The sequence below is a fragment of the Musca domestica genome, unplaced genomic scaffold (genome assembly GCF_030504385.1).
Source record: "Musca domestica strain aabys unplaced genomic scaffold, Musca_domestica.polishedcontigs.V.1.1 22, whole genome shotgun sequence".
NCBI lineage: Eukaryota > Metazoa > Arthropoda > Insecta > Diptera > Muscidae > Musca > Musca domestica.
The window spans coordinates 188,685-210,736 of NW_026712262.1; the positions used below are offsets into that span (position 1 = coordinate 188,685).

Below are 22,052 nucleotides of genomic sequence, written 5' to 3' on the forward strand. Positions count from 1 at the left end.
GTGTGTGTGTGCATTTGATGTCAACACAGTAGTGATTGTATTTTATTAAATTTATAAGGAGTGCATGCTTTACTGGGTCAAACACATGGCGTGTTGTTGAGTTTATTTTTTTTAAATAATTTAATAGGAATGAAAATATGATAAATTTTAGTGGAGTGATTTAAAATCGAAATCGGGTTATATGAAAATCTGTATATGAAGGTAAAATTTACCACAAAAGGCTAGTTTATACAACAATATACAAGAGCACCCAACGTAAACTTTTATTTCAAAGGCTCATAAATATAAACGAGTAAAAAGAAGCTAAGTTCGAATAGGCGTAAATTTTAATATCCTCCACCAATTTGAAGGAACTTGAAAATTTCCAAAAAAAAAAAAATAATAATTTTACACATAAACAATTAAAAAAACATTAAGTTCGGCCGGGCTAAACTTTTAATACCCTCCACCTTAGGGTAAAGGAAACTTTAGAACCCATTATGACCTACAAATGCCAATTTTCAGAGAAATTCGTGAAAAAATGTGGCAAAAATCAACAAAATACCGAATATCGGGAGGTACAGTTATATGGGAACTATACCAAAACGTGGACCTATAATTACAATGATTCGCCACGCGAACTGGGACCCATTATGACCTACAACTACCAATTTTCAGAGAAATTTGTGAAAAACTGTGTCATAAATCTTCAAAATACCGAATATCGGGAGGTACCGTTTTATGGGGACTATACCAAAACGTGAACCGATATATCTCATTTTCAATACCAACCATCCCTAGAAATAAGAAAAATTGCTCTGTTAAATTTTTTTCATTACAAATTCTAAATACGAAAATTGAAACAACTCCGGTGAATAATGCCGCTAAAATAATCAAAATACCGAATATCGGGTGAGGGGGTGTGGGTACCGTTGTATTGCGGCTATACGGACCTACATAAACAATTCCCTTTCAGGGGTATAGTGCTCACAGGGAACTCCTTATGTAGAATTTTAGACAATTACTTTGAAAAATGTGCCTATAATCATCAAAATATCGAGTATTGGGCGTCACCATTATATATCGATATAGCCCATCTTCGAACTTCACCTGCAGGTAAAAGACAGATCGGTCCAAAATTTTAACTTCCTATCTTATTTCGTTTATACTCTAGAGTGATTACAACAGACGGACAGGGCGAAATTATTAAAAAATTATTATTTCGATGATTTTGAACGGAATGAAGAACTTATTGTACCCTCTATACTGTGTATTGTGAAGGGGAATACAAATGTACCCAATTTAGCATTTGCCACACGAAATCGGTAAAACCGACTAATACTTTTTAACTTGTTTTTGTTTTTTTTGTTGTTATTTCAAACCTCTGTGCATTGTGGAGTAGATACCAGATGGAGTGTGACACAATATTCCGTCTTCTTACCAAATCTTCTGATGGTAGAAATATTGGGACGTACCAAATTTGATTACAATCGAACTCTTGTCGTACATTTTATAGGAGTTATAATTATTTAAAATGTTGACTCTGTTGAGGTACTTGATGAAGTGGGGCGATATTGCCCGCACATGACCGAGGTCTGATAAAAATATTAGAATTTGCCAAGTTAGCACAAAATCGGATGATCCTACCATGTTCTATAAATTAAATTATTGTATGTGAAATTTTTGACCTTTTGTGTGGAAGGTACCAGAAGTAACACCTTTGAACATGATCTAAGTTTGGCAATAATCAGCCATATGACTGAGAGAGAACATATATTTTTCACTTGTACGACATAAATTACGAATGTTATTTTCTTAAAAACTATTATACCTAGATGTATGGTTCATTCCGAGATTTTATGCAGAAATTTTGTACAGAATATTTCTGCCTTTGACACTTTCAGCCTTAAACGAAACTTTAGGTTACTTTCATGCATCAAATCGAAAAAAGTTCGAGAAAATAATAACAAACCATTAATGAAAGTCTTAAAGTCGGGCGGGGCCGACTTTATGATACCCTACACCACTTTGCTAATTTAGTAGAGCTCCACATAACAATAAAAAGTTTTTATGGGATAATTCAATCATACACGCTATGATTATAATTATTATTTAAAATTCAAAAGACTAAATATGCCGAAGCATTTGTATCTTTTAAATTCGGAATTGTATTGCCCATTTGGTGCAAAATTAATTTGAAATCAGATAAAGATATATATGGGAGCTATATCCAAATCTGAACCGATCTCGATAAAATTGGGCAAAGATATTTCTGAGCTGTATTTGATATATGCCCCTGAATATCGTTGTTACGGAGTGCATATTACGGCTGTGGGTAACAAACATAACAAATCGGATGAACAATATATATGGGAGCTATAGCTATATCTGAACTGATCTTCAGCAAATTTGGTATACTAGCTTCTAGACTCAATTCGGTCGTAAGTGTCAAATTCCATCCCATTTGGAAAAATATTAGACGTTTGGTGCACAATAAAAGGTAAATCGGAAGAAGTTATATATGGGTGCTATATCCAAATCTGAACCGATCTCGATAAAATTTAGCAAATGTATTTCTGAGCTGTATTTGATATATTTCCCCAAATATTGTTGTTACAGAGTGCATATTACGGCTGCGGAGGACAAAAATAACAAATCGGATGAACAATATATATGGGAGCTATAGCTATATCTGAACCGATTTCGATCAAATTTGGCATACTTAATTTCAGGCCTGATTTGGTTGTACGTGCAAAATTCCATACTATTCGAGCTGATATTACACGTTTGGTGCACAATAAAAGGCAAATCGAACGAAGATATATATATGCGAGCTATATCTGAATTTTGATCGATTATCTCCAATTTCAATAGGGTTCGTCCTTGGGCCAAACGAATGTTGTTTGGAAAATTTCATCTCAATCGGATAATAAATGCGACCTGCATTTTGTTCACAAGAATACATGGACAGACGGACGGACGAACAGACGAACTGACATGCATAAATCAACTCAGAAAGTGATTCTATGGAGATCCTCAAAGTAACTATGGGTCTATCTCGCTTCCTTCTCCATGTTACTAACAAATGCACAAAGACATAATACCCTTACCACTATTTGGTGTAGGGTATAAAAAGTCACACTATCACGCTTGAACTCCATTACGAATAACTTTTTTCTGGAAAATTCTCACCAAAATGCTTATGTAAACAATATCATGAGCTGTCACTGGAATAATTTTAACAGCTGTCGGACGAGTGGCTTAGAACTGACAGCAGTCTGAAGTTGGTTACAGTTTTTTTATCTCAACATAAATTTCATACGGCCAAAACGTGTCCTATCGAAATAATGATTTTAGACCCTAGGTCTCTTTGGACCAAATCCGTTTCAGGACATTTGGGGTCGATCTCTAACGATGTACGTCAGTCCGCTAGTCCGTCTGCCGTCCGTAATATTATTGTCAAATTTAGATTGAGTTCGGAGATGGGCAATATCGGTCCCCTCCTTCTGGTACCTCCTCCACAAAATGTTAAGATTTTCAAATAAAATAATTTAGTGCACAAAAAGAGAAAAGATAATCCGATTTCGCTTCAACTTTGCAAATTCTAATATTTGCATCAGTGCTAGGTCAGGTGCGAAAATGGACAATGGACCGATACTCCAGGGTAACCCAAGGTCTGGTGTGAAGATGGGATATATCGGTTCAGTCCTTTTGGTACAACCCACCCCCCCCCCCCCCCCCCCTCCTTCAGGGTCAAAATTTGGAATGTTCATGAAGCTCATAAAACAAGAAATTAATATCCAATTTCATTCAGTCTTGGCACATCTCAAGACAAGATCTGTTATAAAGATGATAGAGATCGGACCATTCTCTGGTACCTCCTCCAAATAGTGTTCAAGATTTTGAAAAACAAAACGCTCAAAGAAATCGAAATAAGCATCCAACTCTTTTCAAATTTCACACATCCACTTATGTTTGCTACCATAAGATCTGTTGAGAAGATGATATATAGCCAGTTCCTTCTGGTACCTCACCCACAATTCTCAGGATGATTTTTTATACCCTCCACCATACATAGTATGGAGGGTATATTAAGTTCGTCATTCCGTTTGTAACTCATCGAAATAATCATTTTAGACCCAAGAAAGTATATATATTCTTAATCAGCGTAAAATTCTAAGACGATTTAGCCCTGTCCGTCCGTCTGTTATGATCACGCTACAGTCTAAACGAATTAAGATAGGAAGCTAAAATTTTGCACAGATCTTTCTTTTGTCTGCAGGCAGGTCAAGTTCGAAGATGGGCTATATCGATACACGATATCGTATAGCCCCATATAACGGTACCCCCCAATATCCGGTATTTTGACGATTTTACCCACATTTTTCAACGGAATTGTCTGGAAATCCACACAAGGAGTTCCTTGTGGGTACTTTATACCTCGGATGAGAATTATCTATATAGGTCGACGATATCGTATAGCCCCCATATAAAGGTAACCACCCCCGATATTCGGTATTTTGATGATTTTAGCCACATTTTTCAATTTAATTGTCTGGAATTCCACACAAGGAGTCCCTTATGAGTATTCCACCCCCTAAAAGAGAATTGTCTATATAGGTCCACGATGTAACCCCATATAACGGTACCCTCCGATATTCGATATTTTCATGATTTTAGCCACATTTTTCAACGGAATTCCACATTAGGAGTTCTTTGTGAGTACTTTACTCCCTGAAAGAGAGTTGTCTATATAGGTAAACGATATCGTATAGCCCCTACATAACGGTACCCCCGATATTCGGTATTTTGATGAGTTTAGCTATATTTTCCAATGGTATGTAAATCCACACAAGGAGTTCTTTGTGAGCACTTTAACCCCTGAAAGGTATTTGTCTATATAGGTCCACAATATCGTATATCCCCCATATAACGGTACCCCCGATATTCGTTATTTTGATGATTTTAGCCTCATTTCCCAATGGAATTATCTGAAAATCCACACAAGGAATTCCTTGTGAGTACTTTACCCACAGGCATAGATTTGTCTATATAGGTCCACAATATCGTATATGCCCCCATATATCGGCACCTTCCGATATTAGGTATTTTAAAGATTTTAACAGAATTTTCAACGGATTTAATTTTTTTGAAAATTTTCTAATTCGTTCCAAATTGTGGAGGGTATTCAAAGTCCGGCCCGGCCGAACTTACAGTTTTTTTACTTGTTTTTCTATAGAAAGATCTGTTGTGAAGATGATATATATCTACGGACCCCCTCTGGCACCTCATCCACAAAGGGTCACAATTTTCAATATTTGGTCTATAATAATTTGCGAAACAAGTCAGCGATTCTTCACAACTTGCTATATCCAAATATTTTTCTTCACCAGAAATCTGATAAGAATATGGAATTTATGGTTTTGGATATAAATGTTTGATTTTCTTATTATTTTACCCATACCAGTATTTTTATCTGTATTAGATGAGGTATGAAAATGGAATACTTCCATCGACTATATCTGGTACCTTACGCACATTTTAATATTTTCTAAAAAATATTACATATCTCATATAAAGTGAAGAAAGTTGTCGATAGAGTCCAAACCTAGCACGTCGCAATATTTATATCATATTTATTTAGATCCGATACGAAATGGACAATATTGGCCCATTCCTTCGGAATCTTTTTCATAGAGGGTCAACAATTTGAATTATCATTACAGAAGTCAAAATATGTTTAAATCATCGAACATTGGCTGAGGGTACAACACATCTGTCGGCAAAACCGACTGATACATTTTAACTTGTTTCCTTTAAAACTATTGTACTTAGAGGTATAGTTTATCCTGAGATTTATAGCAACATTTTGCGTAGAATATTGGCTCTTTTGATACTCACAACCTAAAACGAATTTTTAAGTTCAGTTCAAAATTCCCGAAGTCACTATATAGGCGTATGGATCAATACCCCACAGGATTTCGATAAATATTTAGGAAATAATATGAAATTTTTCTTCTATACCTTTCCAATCGCAGAAACATGTATAATTGGTCTGTCCACAAACTAAATGATATTTTCTGTTTTATTTAACTTACAAGCGATTTATACTACACTCCATATAAAACACCGAAAAAAGTTTCTAAACTGTAACCGACACTGTATGTTGGCATTCCGATTCAATGCATACATTTTTAAACATTCACACATACATATTTCGTACATTAATGTGTCTGTGTGTGTTTGAGTTTGCGTATCCACATAAATTTTGACGTCAAAAGATTTGAACTTTAAAACACTTTACGTACTGCAACTGAAAAAAGTATTTGTTTTTGTTCTTGTTGTTGTGTTTCTTTTGTTTTTGTTCTCAGCTCAGCTCTGTTGTGTTGTCGCAGAGAAGCCAACAAAAAAAAAATGCAATACTTTTACTTTTTAACTTGAGTTGAAAAAAAGAAAACAGTAAAAAGAGTTACAATGGATTTTAAACAATAGAACAGGGTTGTCTAATTCGAGGGTTTGGAAGAAATAGCAACATCAGCAGAAATGGCTCGAAAAGTAAAGAAGCGACTTGATCGAAACTCACGCCGCAGTGGCCGGAAAATGGCTCGTGAGCTGAACATATCGCAATATTCCGTTCCGAAAATTTTAAAAAATGAGCTCGGATTAAAGCCGTTGAAGTTCCAAAAAGTACAAAAACTTATACCGCATCTGAAAGAAAATAGACTCAAAAGAGCCAAAGAGTTGCTTCGCTTGGCCGAAAGTGGTGAACTGCCGAAATTTGTTTTCTCTCTCTCCGATGAGAAAACATTCGTTGTTCAGCAGTTTGTAAACAAACAAAATGATCGTGTTTACTTGCCAAAGAGGTCAGCTGAAAAAGTGCAACTTCGGTTGGCCACCAGAACTCAAGCATAAGCCATGGCGTTGGTGTGGGACGCCATAACAGCCGATGGTCGCTCTCCGCTTGTATTTATCGACCGTGGCATCAGAATATATGCCGAATATTATCGCAAAAATATTCTGGAGGGTGTATTAAAGCCTTATTTTGGCCGCAGACCTTGGGCATTCCAACAGGATTCAGTAAGCACCATCGCACTCAGCACGCGCCACCCAAGATTGGTTACAAAATGAGGTTCCTCGCTTCATTTCCAGCGCACAATTGCCATCAAAATCTCCAGATACCAATCCATTGGACTATTGTGTCTGGAGTCGTTTGAAGAGCAAGGTTGGCACTAAAAAATACCAAAGTGTCGATCAACTTAAGCAAGTGCTTCGCCGGAAATGGGCCAAAATACCGCAGAGCAACATTTGGGCAGCGTATGACGGTTTCATTGGCCGTTTGTAGGCTATAATTCGTGCCAAAGGCCACCCATTCGAACAAATCTAAACTCAATTTAAAATTTGATGCTAGTTCCGACATTTTTGCTTTCATTCAATAAAATTAAAAAAAATGTAAAAATTATGGCGTTTGACTTTGTTGCAGTTCTTTATCTCACCCTGTATTTTTCTTAATCCGACAAAATCTAAATCTAAAATCAACCCAAATGACCTGAATTTTTGCATATCCCACCGAATTCAGTCTAGAAGCAAGTACATTAAATTTGGTGAAAATCGTTTCAGATATACCTATAGTTCCCATATATATGTTTCATCCGATTTGATGTTTAAGTCCCTCACATTTGTAATATGCATTCGACAACAACGATGTTTGGTACCTGATATCTTATAGAGTTTGGAAATACCGTTGCTAAGTTTTATCAAAATTGACTCAGAACTGGATATCAGCCCAAATGAAGTGAATTTCAGGACTTACGTTTTCATTTGGTGGAACTCGGCCCCGATATAATCATTTTTTGTTCAATATGATCCTTATCAAGGTGGTATCATGCACTCTATAGCAATGTTATTCGGTATAAATGATAAAAATGTCTCCGTCAAATTTAGTGAAAATCGATTCAGATTTGGATATGCCTCTGATATATTAATTCCCTCTGAAAACTATAAATGCTCTAAAGCCAAATGTTGATAGGTGGTATGATCTACTTCAAATAAATTATTTTGTTACGGGAACTCTACTAAATATGCATAGTGGTGGTATAGGGTATCATATAGTCGGTCCCGCCCGACTTTTGACCTTACTGGTTTATTTTATATAAGTGCAAAAAAACCAACATCCATATTTAGCCTTCTCCAAAAAAATATACCTCGGTTCCCGTAAATTGATCGCTTTATTGCTACAAAAATTTGGTAGAAAAGTCAAACTGATATGGCAGTGTTTGTAAGTATTATATATATGTGCTGTAATGAGGTTAGAATGTTCGTGCATTGGTTTTTCTCCTGCCAAACTTTTGAAAAGAAGGACACGGATGGTCGCCATGATTGAGAATCAATGAGCGTAAATGAATTTTCCAATTTTGAACACTTTGTGGGAAGGGAAGGGAAGGACGAGGGGTGTGATAGAAGATTTATATGAGTTGTCAAGTTTTGTTACTGACGTAGATTACATCTCGAAACTCTGCGTAAACTAAAGATACGATAGCATGAGTCGGTTTGCGGAGTAGAGTATATATCTTATACCTGCATATGGTTTGACCTAAGTTTTTTATACCCTACACCGTAGTATGGAGGGTATATTAAGTTTGTCATACCGTTTGTAACACATCGAAATATACATTTTAGACCCCACAAAGTATTTATATTCTTGATCAGCATAAAATTCTATATCGATTTAGCGATGTCCGTCCGACTGTCCGTTTAAAAAAAAAAAAATTTGCTCAAATGTATGTTATGTCTGCAGGACTTTTGGTATTGAAAATGGAGCATGTAGGTCCACGTTTTGGTATAGCCCCCATATAACGGTACCTCCCGATATTCGGCATTTTGATGATTCTAGCTACATTATTCACCGATTTTTTTGGTTCACATTTGAATATTGTAATGCTTATGACAAAATTTACCTATGCAGGTCCATGTATTTTTAAGATTTTAACAGAATTTTTAACGGATTTTATTGTTTTTGTGAAGTGCCAAATTCGTTCCAAATGGGGGAGGGTATTCAAAGTTCGACCCGGCCGAATTAAAAGTTTTTTTTTGTTTTTTTTTTTTTTGAATTTTCTTTTTAAATCTTTCAACTTTTTAGAGGAGGCGCCAAAAGAAATTGACCGCATATTTTATATTCGCAGTTTTAGGTATTATATTATTGAAATGTGAGAAGTTTGAAAAGAGGATACTTATTCAGATTATTTATAACTCCTCGAAATATTTATGGTAGACCCTACAATGTAAATATATTCTGGAGCGGCGTAAAATTCTAAGACGATTTAGCGATGTCCATCTGTCTGTGTTCCTGTCTGTAGTAATCACATTATCTTTCGAACGAATTGAGATAGAAGGCTAACATTTTGCACGCATGTGTATTTTCCCAGGCAGGCAGGCATGCAGGTTGAGTTCGTAAATGGGCCATGTCGGTCCACGTTTTCGTACAGCCCCCATAAAACGGTATCTCCCTTTATTCGGTATTTTGATAATGATTTTAGCGACATTATTCGCTGGAATTGTTTCAAACTTATGCAGGTCCACGTTTTCGTATAGCCGCCATATAAAAATAAAACGGTATTTTTAGTAATTTTTTGAATTTTCTCAGGTTCCTTTCAAATGGTGGAGGGTATTAAAAGATCGCCCTGGCCCAACTTAGCTTCCTTTTTAATTGTTTTCTCTTTCAAAATTATGACCTTTTGTCGGGAAGGTGATTTGAAGTGGTGATCCATTTCGCTCTAGATATAGGGTTGATAGAAATATTTAAAAATGATTTGTTTGAAGAGAACCAGTGAGAATCAGAGGGGGAGATGCCAGAAGGAGTAGATGCCAAAGGAGTATTGCCTCATTTTCACACGAGCATGAAACATGCTCGTCAACAGCATTGCTCGAATAGTGGGAGTTTTTTAGAGCATCTACTCGTCACTCTACTGTTTTGTGTGGGAGCACACCCGTGTCACTCCTGTTTGAAAAATTATAGTGTGAGCAGAATCGCTCAAAATCGAGCAAGAGTTTACTCTAAGAGTGTAAATGAGTGGAAAACAAGTTAAAAAACATTAAGTTCAGGCCGAACTTTAAATACTCTCCACAATTGGATAAAGAAAACATTTTCCTATAAAAATATCTGAATTCAAGCGTGTTCCACTTTAAACTACAAATACCAGTAAGACCGATTGGATAATGCTGTTAAACTTTTCAAAAAAGCCATAAAGTGGGCCGTTATATGGGTGCCATATCAAAATGGGAACCTCCACAGATAATTTTGTACTTCAAGGATTGTCATCAACCAAATCTTCTTAAATTCCAAATATTGGGGTTATACAAAAATGTTTCGCCGCCGGAGCTAGAACCCATTATAATGGTTCTAGACTCTAGGTCTCTTTGGACCAAATCCGTTCCAGAACATTTGGGGTCGATCTAGCGATGTCCGTCCGCCTGTCTCTCTGGTTGGCTGGCACGCATGACCCAAACCCAAACTTGGTACATCCTAATATTATTATCAAACTTAGATCGAATTCGGAGATGGGCTACATCGGTCCAATCCTTCTGGTACCTCCCCACAAAAGGTCAGCATTTTCAAGGTAAAAAAATTACCGTATAGAACGTGAAAGGGTCATCTGATTTTTTTCAAACTTTGGGTTAGGTGCGAAAATGGACGATATCGGTCCACTTCATCAAGTACCTCCCCACAAAGGGTCAAAATTTTGAATAAATATAACTCTTATAAAATGTGATGTATAAGTCCGATTGCCTTACACATTACACTATTTTTATTAACTCAAGATCTGGTATGAAGATGGTATATATCGGTCCACTCTTTCTCCCCCACAAAGGGTCAAAATTTTGAATATCAATGAAGCTCATAAAACGCCAAATCAATATTCGATTCCATTCAGAACTGGCACATTACAATATTTCTATCAATACAAGATCTGTTATAAGGATGGTAGAGATCGATACCTCCCCCACGAATCGTCAAAGTTGTGAATAACAAAAATGATCATAAAATCCGAAATTGGCATTCGGTTTTCTTCCTATTTCAAACATTTCATTATTTCTACTAAAACAAAATCTGCTATGAAGATGGAATATGTCGGTCCACTCCTTCTGGTACTTTCCCCACAAAGCATCAAAATTTTTAAAAACAAAACGCTCATGAAACGAACCTTTTTTCTGACGCAAAATCTGATATCTGACAACCCCTATATCAGATTTCCAGTTAAGAGAAGTATTTAGATATAGCAAGTTGTATAGAATCGCCGATTTTTTCGCAAGTTATGGCAGAAATAAGTCGGAGATTCTATACAACAAGCTATATCTAAATACTTCTCTTAACCAGAAATCTGATATAAATGTGTAATTTATCGGAATTTATGATTTCGTATAAAATTGTATATAAATATTCGATTTTCGTTAATTTTTTTAGATGAATATTTCGGTCCGCTATATCTGGCACTTAACGTTTATTTCTACATTTTCCAAAATTTTGCGCATATCTCATATAAAGTATAGGTAGTAGGCAATATAGTTCAAATATGGCAGATTCTAATATTTATATCAGACTTGTGTCAGATACGAATTGGAGAATATTGGCCAACTGCTTCGTAAACGTAAAATAAGTGTCTGTTGTCAGTGGGTAGGACATAGGTGAAAATGAACAGTATCGGTTCATGTTTTAATGTAATCCTTTGCATAACGGTATTACCCAATTTCTAGCACATAAATCCTGAGAAACCTGCTGAGATCTATTCGCTTAGCCTCCATATAAGGGATTTAATTTACACTTCCCATTTCTTCACAGATACATTTATGTAAGGTAACCATGACCAAATCCACCCGCCTGTACACCCATTCACATGTCTTGTTATTAATATTTAATTAATTACATTTAAAATTAATTTTGTTGTTAAACTTTTGTTTTTAATTTGGGAAAAGTTGTTGACAATGGGAGTTCGTTAAATGCGAGTGAATGTTACAAACAAACCTAATGGTTCGAAAAAGTTTTGTGGCAATATAACATTGTTGTATACATACACATGCCACTAAATATATGAATGTATGTTCGCATTTCGTCAGAGTCAGGTTCAAGTGTTTCATTTGTCTGTTTTGAAAAATACGCATTACAAAGTTTGTATCTCGAAATTGGGTTTATATGTATGACTGGAATTGTTAAGAAATATACCATAAAACATTAAGACATAATATGGTCACAATCCAAATTTGAGTCATCCAGTTACAGCCCTTCAAAAACAAATTAAAAAATATCAGTCGGTGTTGCTGACAGATGTAGACCCTCAGCCTATATCTGTTTATTATAATAAATTTTTACATGTATTCCATTTCATCAAATACTGATTAAAATATCTGTAAATATGTGCAATATTTAAGGAAAATCGAACATACATTTTCAATTTTAATTTTAATCTTTTGTGGAGAAAGTATCAGAAAGTAGTGGGCCATTTTTACATCAGACCTCTGATAGTAATTGAAAATATTGACAATTATGAGGAATACACCAGAAGGCTTGGACCGATATCTTTCATCCTTTTGTGTTAGCAAATTGCTAATTTGGCAGTTTACGAGCGATTTGGTATTCAAAATTTTGACCCGTTGTGGGGGAGGTACCAGAAGGAGTGGGCCGATATCTACCATTTTCACAACAGTTCTTGTGTTGATAGAAATATCGAGATGTGGCAAATTTAAAAGTAATCGGATGCTCTTGAGCTTCATGGTTATTCGAAATTTTGACACGTTGTAGGAGTTGTTCGACATATTACATCTTCACAACAAATCTTGTGTTGATAAAAATATTGGGTTGTGCTGAATTTGATTGATTGATTTTTGAAAAACGAACATCCGATTGTTCGTTTCTTGTTTTATGGCCTTCATGGTTATTCAAAATGTTGACCCTTTGTGGGGAAGGTATTCGAAGGAGTGGTCCACTGTATTCCATTTTCTTACCAGCATTTTGTGTAAATAGAAATATTGGGGTGTGCTGAGTTTGAAAATAATCGGATGCTAATTTGGCATATTACGAGTTCTATGGCTATTCAAAATGTTGACCCGTTGGGGCGAGGTACGTGAAAGAGTGGTTCACTATATTCCATCTTCTTACCAGATCTTGTGTTCATAGAAATATTGGGGTGTGCCGAGTTTGAAAATAATCGGATGCTCATTTCGCGTTTTATGAGTATCATGGTTATTTAAAATGTTGACCCTTTTTGGGGGAGGTACTTATAGGAGTGGTCTGACATATTCCATCTTCTTGTCAGATCTTATGTTGATAAAAATATTGGGATGTGCGAAATTTGCAGACAATTAGGATATTATTTTACATTATGAATATTCAAAATATTGACCCTTTGTGGTTGAGATACTTGATGGAATGGGCCAATAAAGCCAATTTTCACACCTGACCTAGCATTAATACAATTATTAGGATTTCCAAAGTTTGGAAAAAAATGGATAATCCTTTCTTGTTCTATGAGGTAAATTACATTCTGTGAAAATTTTGACCATTTTTGGGGGAGGTATTAAAAGAAGTGGTCCGATATTGCCCATCTCCGAACTTGATCTAAGTTTGGACAAAATCGGATACCCCTTCGAGAGTTATCGTGCGCCAGTCATACAGACAGACGGACAACCCTAGTCGACTCCAAATGTCCTGAAACGGATGAATTTGGTCCATAGTTTAAAACGGTTATTTCGATCAGGCATGTTTTGACCGTATCAAATGATATATACACTCTGTAGCCATAGAGCTGAGGGTATAATGAATGAATAATTGTCCCATAAAGCGTTAAAAATGTTTTCGAAAAGTAACAATTTTCAAAAAGATCAAGGTCCCAGCCTTTTGGCGTATATTCCTGACTGATGCTATAAACGTGTCGGCAAAATCGAAATCCTGTACATTTTTATATTCTCAGCCATATGGTTACAAAGGGTATATATCATTTGATACGGCCAAAACGTGCCTATTCGAAATAACGGTTTTAGACCCTAGGTCTCTTTGGACCAAATTCGTTTCAGGACATTTGGAGTCGATCTAGGGATGTCCATCCGTTCGGTATATCGTAATATTATTATCAAAGTTAGATCGAGTTTGGAGATGGTCAATATCAGTCCACTCCTTCTGGTACCTCCCTCCAAAAGGTCGAACATTTCAAAGAAAATATTTTACTGCACAAACAGAGAAAAGATAATCATATTTTGCTCCAACTTTACAAATCCTTATATTTGCATCAGTGTTAGGTTACGTGCGAGAATGGACAATACCGGACCACTTCATCAAGTACCTCCCACAAAGGGCCAAAAATTTGGAATAATTATAACTCTTATAAAGTAAGATGTAAAAGTCCAAATTACACACGTCGCAATATTTTTATTAACCTAATATCTGGTGGGAAGATAGAATATATGAGTCCAAACCTTCTGGTACCTACTCACAAAAGGTTCAACATTCTAAACATCGATGAAGCTCATAAAATGCGAAATTAAAAACCAATTCCATTTCGACGTGGTACATCTCAATATATCTATCAACACATAATCTTTTATAACGATGGTAGAGATCGGACCATTCCTTCTGGTATCTCCTCGACAAAGGGTCAACATTTTGAATAACCAAAACGATTATAAAATTCGAAATAAGCATCCGGTACTCTTCATATTTCACACATCCCATTATTTCTACCAACACAAGATATGGGATATAACGGTACATTCCTTCTAGTACCTTCCCCACAAAGTGTTAAAATTTTAAATACCTATGAAGCTCATAAAACGCGAAATTAACATTCGATTCCATTCAGACTTGGTACATCTCAATATTTCCATCAACACAAGATCTGTTATAAAGATAGTAGAAATCGGGCTATCTTTTCTGGTACCTCCCCTGCACAAGGTTCATGTTTTGAGAAACGAAACACCTAAAGAAAATGTAATAAGCATCCAACTCTCTTCAAATTCCACATATCCAAAGATTTTAGATAACACAAGATCTGTTTTGAAGATGATATATATATGCTAATCCCTTCTGGTACCTCACCCACAAAGGTTACAATTTTCAATACTTTTATCTGTCATAACTTGGGAAACAAGTCAGCGATTCTTTACAACTTGCTATATATAAATATTTCTCTCAACCAGAAACCTGAGATGAATATGGAATTTATGATTTCGAATGAAATTGGATATAAAAATTTCCGATTTTCTTGCAATTTTACTCATACCAATATTTTAGCAGTATTAGATGAAATATGACAATGGAATACTTCAGTCGACTACATCTGACACCTCACGCAAATTTTAACATTTTTAAAAAAATTATTTCATATCTCACAAAAAGTGTAGGAAGTAAACAATAAAGTTCAAATCTGGCACGTCGCAATATTTATATCATATTTATTTAGGTACGATACGAAATGGAAAATATTGGTCCTTTCCTTCAGAACTAACTCTATAGAAGGTCAAGAATTTGAAAAATCATAACAGAATTCAAAATAAATTTAAATAATTAATAATTGGCTGAGGGTATAAGTACAGGGTGAGATAGAAAAACTGCAACCAACTTCAGACTGCTGTCATTTCTATGCCACTCGTGCGACAGTTGTTAAAATTGTTCCAGTGACAACTCATTATATTGTTTACAAGTGTACAAAAGCATTTCGGTGAGAAATTGCCAGAAAAAAAGTTAAGCGTGATAGAGTGATTTCTTTATGTCTGGCTGGAAAACCACAAGTGACTCCATCATTTAAATGTGAATAAATCTTTTGTGTCTCGTACCATTGCTCGTTACCGTGATATTAGTAGCGTAGCCCGACGTCAAGGAAGTGGACGGAAGAAAACAGCAACATCAGCAGAAATGGTTCGAAAAGTAAAGAAGCGACTTGATCGACACCCGCGTCGCAGTGGTCGAAAAATGGCTCTTGAGCTGAACATATCGCAATATTCCATTCGGCAAATATTGAAAAATGAGTTCGGGTTAAAGCCATTGAAATTCCAAGAAGTGCAAGAACTTACACCGCATCAGAAAGAAAATAGACTCAAAAGAGCTAAAGAGTTGCTTCGCTTGGCCGAAAGTGGTGAACTGCCGAATTTGGTTTTCTCCGATGAGAAAATATTATTTGTCTAGCAGTTTGCAAACAAATAAACAAAATGATCGTGCTTACCTGCCAAAGAGGTCAGCTGAAAATGTGCACCTTCGGTTGGCCACCAGAACTCAAGCACCGGCCATGGTGAGGGTGTGTGCCGCCAAAACAGCACATGGTCGCTTTCCGCTCGTATTAATCGAACGTGGCATCAGAATAAATGCCAAATATTATCGCGAAAATATTCTGGAGGATGTATTAAAGCCTTGGGCACGCAAACACTTTGGGCGTAGACCTTGAACGTTCCAAAAGGACTCAGAATAATCGAACTCAGCACGCGCCACCCAAGAATAATTACAAAATTACGTTCCTCGCTTCATTTCCATCCCACAATGGCCACCAAAATCTCCGGATACCAATCCGTTGGACTATTGTGTCTGGAGTATTTTGGAAAGCAAAGTTGGCAATAAAAAATACCATAGTGTCGATTATCGATTAGCAAGCGCTTCGCCGGAAATGGGCCGAAATACCGCAGAGCAACATTCGGGCAGCGTGTGACGGTTTCATTGGCCATTATAAGGTCATAATTCGTGCCAAAGGTGACCAGTTCGATCAAATCTTAAATTATTCTAAAATTTAATGCTATTTCCGACATTTTTTGCTTTCATTCAATAGTTTTTTTTATCTCACCCTTTTTTAATTTTTTTGTTAAAAATTCTACTTTCACAGTTTTTAATAATTGATGATGCCATGGCAACAAATTTACATCACAGCAAAGCAAATAACAGCAAAGTTAATATTTTCTAACTTGTTCAATTATTAACATGTTTTTATATCAATCGCTAAATATAGACATTTCTTCCTCACCGAGAAGTAAATATTTATGTCTTCTAACATATTTATATATCGAATTTCCTCAATTATCGCCAATGTTGTTTCCTTTTTACTATACCTTAGAGGCACCAATACATATGTACATACACTGCCGTAGATACTTTGATGTCTTCACCGTTTCTCTGTACATATTTCTTGACATCAATTTATCTTTTCACACATAAAATAGAAACAAGCAGCTTGTTAGCATATCCGCATTTTTATCGCCATAATATCACTAATGGAAATTCAGACATCCTGTTCAATCTTGCCTAGATTATCTCATAAAAGATAACGATTATAAGGTAATCATGGACCTCCTCTCTGCCACTCACTCTCTCCCTCTCTCTCTTTGTGGAGAATAAATGATTCAGTGTTAAAAATATCATTAACATTCAACCGTTCGCTCGCTCGTTCATTCATTCATTCATCCATCCATCCAGCCAAGCAAACTGACAACCAATCACACCAACAATACACACACACTCCCGAACTGACATCTGCCCATCTCTGCCACCCACGCCTACGTATGAGCAATATGAATATTAAATTGCATTCACATCTATAAATCATACGCGCCATGTACAACGGAACGACAAACTTGAAAGATGAGAGAAAATTACTTGTTCTCGGAATAAGAACAAGGAGAACAAAAACAAAAAGACCCGTTGCTTATTATGGTTGGTTGGTTGGCCATAAATCCCCAGGAGAGCCGCTGCAGATGGTGTCGCTCCTTATGGCATGGAGAACATTGACTCTCAGTAGCACTCTCCGAGGAATCTTTGGCAGACAATGTATGATAATGAAATGTAAATTACAAAGACTACTTGATATGGGATACTATTTTTAAACATATCGCAAAAACAAAAAAACAGAGATGAATATGTAAATGATTATAGGGTGCGGTACTGTTTGCAACAATTTAAAGCCATAATTTAAAGGGAAACTAATTATAATTTAATTTAATGTTTGGTTAAAGGCTTTGGGCCGTTGAAGTTTGTTGAATTGAAGTCAATAATTAGCCTAAGATAAGCAAATTTTTAAATGTTGATGGAAACTCAAATAATACAAGTTAACGTGAGTCCTCACGCAGACAGATTTATAACTCCAACCACGTTCATATTTACTTACCATATGGTAAAATTATTATTATTTGGAAAGTACAGAAATCTCCCAAGTTTTGTAATATTTGGCATGGGAAAATGGTTTTTTAGGAGTTCCCAGCTGAAATTCTTCAAGTATTCAAAGAATTATACTTACAGAATTTTAGCTAGCAACTAGTTAAAAACGATTTTGTCCAGGAAATTTCGAGAAAAAATTAACAAATTTTTCTTCAAGTATAAATACCCTCGGCCTTGCGTTATGATTATTCAAACTGTTGACCACTTATGGGGGAGGTTCCGAAGGTGTGTGTCAATATTGTCTGATATAAATTTTACAACGTGCCTACTTGAACTGTATCGAGCATTTCCTCAACATTTTATGAGATATATTATAACTTTTATACCTTCCACTTATAACATCCCTAAATATTCGTCGTAGACCCCATAAAGTATATATTCATAATCAGCATAAAATTTTAAGTCGATTTAACGATGTCTGTCCGTCTGTCTGTTGAAATCACGATACAGCCCGGTTAATAGGTTCTAGCTCTAGGCGAAACATTGTATGTACGTTTTTGTATAGCCCCATATAGCGGTACCTTCCGCTATTCAATATTTTGATGATTTTGTGACATTTTCCCACGAATATGTCTAAAAATTGGTATTTGTGGGACACAATGGGTTCTAATGTTTCCTTTACCCTAAGGTGGATGGTATTAAAAGTTTGGCCCAGGCGAGCTTAATGTTTTTTTACTTGTTAAAAACTGTTGAAATATGCCTGAGTTACCAGATCTTGAGTTTGTAAAATTATTGAGACGTGCCAAATTTGAAGACAAACGGATACTTATTTTGCATTTTATGGGAGTTATTATTGTTAATCAAAATTTGAAGATTATGTGGGAGATGTAAGAGAAAGAGTGGAGAGATAAATTGATATTCACATCAGATATCTGGTTGAGAAAAATATTAAGACACATCAAGTTTGAAAAGAATCTCTAACTGGTTTGCAAGTTATGAGAGATGTAAGTATTTGAAACTTGTTACCCTTTGTGAGAGAGGTACCCGAAAGGCCGCTACATTCAGTCTTCACAGATGTTGTAGTTGTATCAATATTGTTTAGAAGGAAACGGATGCTTACTTTGCATTTTGTGAGCATTTTGGTTATTCAAAACTATAACCCCTTTGTTGCGGAGGTACCCGAAGGAGTGAACCGATACATCCCACTTTCACAACAGATTTTTCGTTGGTAAAAATATTGTGGTGTGTGAAATTTGAAGAGAATCTGGTGGCCATTTTGTATTTCACGAGAGATATAATTATTCGTAGATATTGTAGTAAGCATTTGCAAATCGGCCTCATTATGTAAAACCGTGATCTTAATACCAAAATTTACATTTCTAGCTCTATTTCTACACTCCCGAATTTCCTACTTTCGTTTATCCAAAAACTATGCATTATCTCAGCCATAGTTACACACAAATCCATGCCCCCATCTAAACACCTTACACTAACAGTTATACAAATATCAAAATGTGCAAATTCAGCTTTTTCTACACTATGTACCACATTTAGTACATTTAGTACACTTATAGTTCGAATTTAATAACAAGGATTATGGTATAACCGGGACCAAGCTTTGATACCCTCAAATATAAGTAAAGAAAACAACTAAAAAAGAAGCTTAGTTCAGCCGAGCCCAACTTTTAATACCTTCTACCATTTTGAAGGAACTTGAAATTTAAAAAAAAAAAAAAAAAAATCCGTACGAAGACGTGATCTTTTATTATAATGTTTTGTTATAGGCTGTAGAACCCATTCTGAACTTACGAATACGAATTTTGAATACCAATTTAGAAACTCAATACGAATTGAGTAATGCCGCTAATATCATCACAATACCGAATATTAGGAGGTACAGTCATGTAGATGCTATACGAAGAGGTGGGCCTGCATAGAAAAACTTTTGTCATAGGTTGTTGCATCCATTACAAGTTGCAACTATGCAATTTGGAACAATTCCGCTAAAAAGTGTCGCTAAAATCATCAAAATACAGAATATCGGGAGGTATCGTTATATGGGGGCTATACGAAGATGTGGACCTGCATACGCGATTTTCTCATATATATATATATATATAATCTGTTGGGTCTGACATGAATATTTCGAGGTGTAACAAACGGAATACAAAGTTAATATGCCCTCAATAGAATGGTGGAGTTTATACAAATTGTTAGGTTATCAAAAAACAACGAATGTTGTGGTCCAATTTATAGCTAATAAGTAAAAAAGCTATAATTTCGGCCGGGCTGAACTTTGAATACCCTCCACCATTTGGTACAAATTTGGCAATTTTCAAAAAGTAAAATCCATTAAAAATTCTGTTAAAATCTTAAAAATACTGAAAGTAGCCGTATATTAGGGTCTATACGAAGACGTGGATCTGCATACGCAACTTTTGTCATAAGCCTGCACAGACAATTTTCTGGCATAGGCTGTAGTATCCATTACGAACTTCTATAAAAAAATTGATACCGGGAATACCGTTATATGGGGCTATACGAAGACTTGGACATACATGGACAATTTTCTGTCTTAGGCTGTAGTATCCATTACAAACTTCAAATGTGAAATTTGAAACAATTCCGGTAAATAATGTCGCTAAAATCATCAAAATACCGAATATCGGGGGGGACCGTTATATGGGGGCTATACGAAGATGTGGACCTGCACAGAAAATTTTTTGTCTTTGGCTGTAGTATTCATTACGAACTTTTAACACTAAATTTGAAATAGTTTCGGTAAATAATATCGCTAAAATCGTCAAAGTACCGAATATCGGGAGGTACCGTTATACGAAGACGTGGACCTACATGGCCCACTTTCTGTCTTATGCTGTAGTATCCATTACGAACTTCGAATATCAAATTTGAAACAATTCCTGTAAATAATGTCGCTAAAATCATCAAAATACCGAATATCGGGAGGTACCGTTATATGAGAACTATACCAAAACGTGCCAAAAGTCCTGTAGACATAACATACATTTGAGTAAAATTCTATCAATCTACTTAAATTCGTTCGGAAGCTAGAGTGATTTCCACAGACGGACGGACATCGTTAAATCGACATATAATTTTATGCTGATCAAGAATATGTATACTTTGTGAGGTCTACAATGTATATTTCGAGGTGTTACAAACGGAATGACAAACTTAATATACCCTCCATACTATGGTGAAGGGTATAAAAATGTAACAAAAAATATTCACTTTTTTGGCATATTTTTACGCTGGATATAAGAAGAATACCCGATATCTTGACTATTAGCATCCCTGTAATGGCCAGAAGTGACCTTTTAATGTATTTGTGATTTGGTCGGGAAATTGTCGTATTTGTTAACATAAAAGTTATGGTTTATTTTAACCGCTAAATATTGTTCAATTACCATCCAAATTGGTTAGCTTCTGTCCAGCCCTAAACTTTAACTTCATGAAAAATTTCCGCGTCGATTGGTTCATAATTGTGGCCTATAGAGCAACTGCAGACAGGAATATCCATATATAGTTTCCTATGTTGGAAACCAGTATTTCGAGGTGTTACAAATTTATTGTCGCCCAATCAAACTTATAATACCCCCAACACATTGTGTTGTAGGGTATAAAAATGCTTTTGGGAAAAAATACTTTCAGTATTATAGTCTAACTAACAACCTGTTAGATATAAAAATTTAAATTTTCGGAATGTATAATTCTTCGCACTCATTTCCTATCAAAATACATAAACAGGTCCTAAATCTAGATCTTTCTAATAAAACACTTTAATTTCCATATTTGTATACCTTTTGTTTTAAGAAAACATTTCCAACAATTCTATAATGGTGTGGCTAAAAATAAATAAACCATTCATGCCACTACTTTTTGTTGGGCCTACATTACAAAGCTAGAACTTATCCGCAAATATGTAGTTGCAAAAGAT

The 22,052-nt window shown here is 35.6% G+C and overlaps 1 protein-coding gene across 1 annotated transcript in view; it reads right to left on the reverse strand.

Annotated features, from left to right (window-relative positions):
- LOC101898919 (potassium channel subfamily K member 1) overlaps positions 1-22,052 on the reverse strand; it is a 55,249-nt gene that overhangs the window by 27,886 nt on the left and 5,311 nt on the right. The window lies entirely within an intron of this gene.